The following is a 1,278-nucleotide window of genomic DNA, read 5'->3' as shown; positions in this document are numbered from 1 at the left end:
CTGTAAAGAGGAGTGGACCAAAATCCCTCCTGAGATGTGTGCAAACCTGGTGACCAACTACAAGAAACATCCGACTTCTGTGCTTGCCAACAAGGGTTTCTCCACCAAGTACTAAGTCATGTTTTGCTTAGGGACCAAATACTTATTTCACTCGATGAAATTCAAATGAATTTATAACCTTTATATCTGTTTTTTTTTCCTGGACGTTTTTGTTGATATTCTGTCTATTTGTTAAAATAAAAGTGCCATAAAAATTATAGACCGCTCATTTCTTTGTAACCGGGCAAACGTACAAAATCAGCAGGGGATCAAATAATTATTTTCCCCACTGTACATGAATGAATGAATGAATGAATGAATGAATGGCACATACTAATGTAATTTTTGTTCATGGTTTGGGATGTTCTGTAAGTTTTGGTGGCTAAATTTTTTTTCCCCTTCTTTACTTCTCACATTGCTGAAAGTGTACAGCAGGGGGCACAAAATATTTTTAAATCATTACAGTGACTGCATGCTGAAAATTTATTCTAAATTTTACTTATGATACCGCTATGATTTAAATAAAAATGCTCCATTTTCTCTTGTTGTACCATTAATTTCGATTCACTGCTTCTCCAAAGAGATCCTGCGTTCAGTCCAGATTGCTGCTGTTTACACTGTAATTAATTATAATAATAAATCAGGAGCCAAAACAGAGCGCATTAGAGATTAATTTTGCTGGTGTTAAAGAAACCGCCTTCCTACAACACAAACCTGAAACATGTGTGATTAGTGATTATGGTGCTTTTTTTTATTATTATTTGTTGTTGTTGTTGCTGCTGTTGTGAGAAGTTATTTTTACACTTCAAAACTTTTTTTTTAAACATTCTCTTACTTTCGAACACTTTCACATAGCAGGCCGACTGAATGAAACTGGGAATGTTTGGGGAATAAAAATTTGAGGGGTGAAAATTGGTTCATTTATCTTTTTTGTAAAGAATTAATTGCCCTTTTCATTTAACTTTCATCAGTCTTTTGCTTTGACTCTCCTTTTCTGTCTACACTCTGCAGTTTCTCTCTCTCTCGGTGTCTCTCCTACTGTCTGTCTGTCTCTCTTACTGTATCTGTCTGTCTGTGTCCTCTCTCTCTCTGTGTCTCCCTCTCTGTGCATCTCTCTCTCTCTCTGTGCGTGTCTCTGTGTGTGTGTCTCTCTGTCTCTGTGCGCGTCTCTTTCTCTCTGTGCGTGTCTCTGTGTGTGTGTGTGTGTGTGTGTGTGTGTCTGTCTCTCTGTGCGTGTCT

This window comes from Neoarius graeffei, chromosome 18 (genome assembly GCF_027579695.1).
Source record: "Neoarius graeffei isolate fNeoGra1 chromosome 18, fNeoGra1.pri, whole genome shotgun sequence".
NCBI classification, from domain to species: domain Eukaryota; kingdom Metazoa; phylum Chordata; class Actinopteri; order Siluriformes; family Ariidae; genus Neoarius; species Neoarius graeffei.
Note: the sequence above shows the minus strand (reverse complement) of the source record.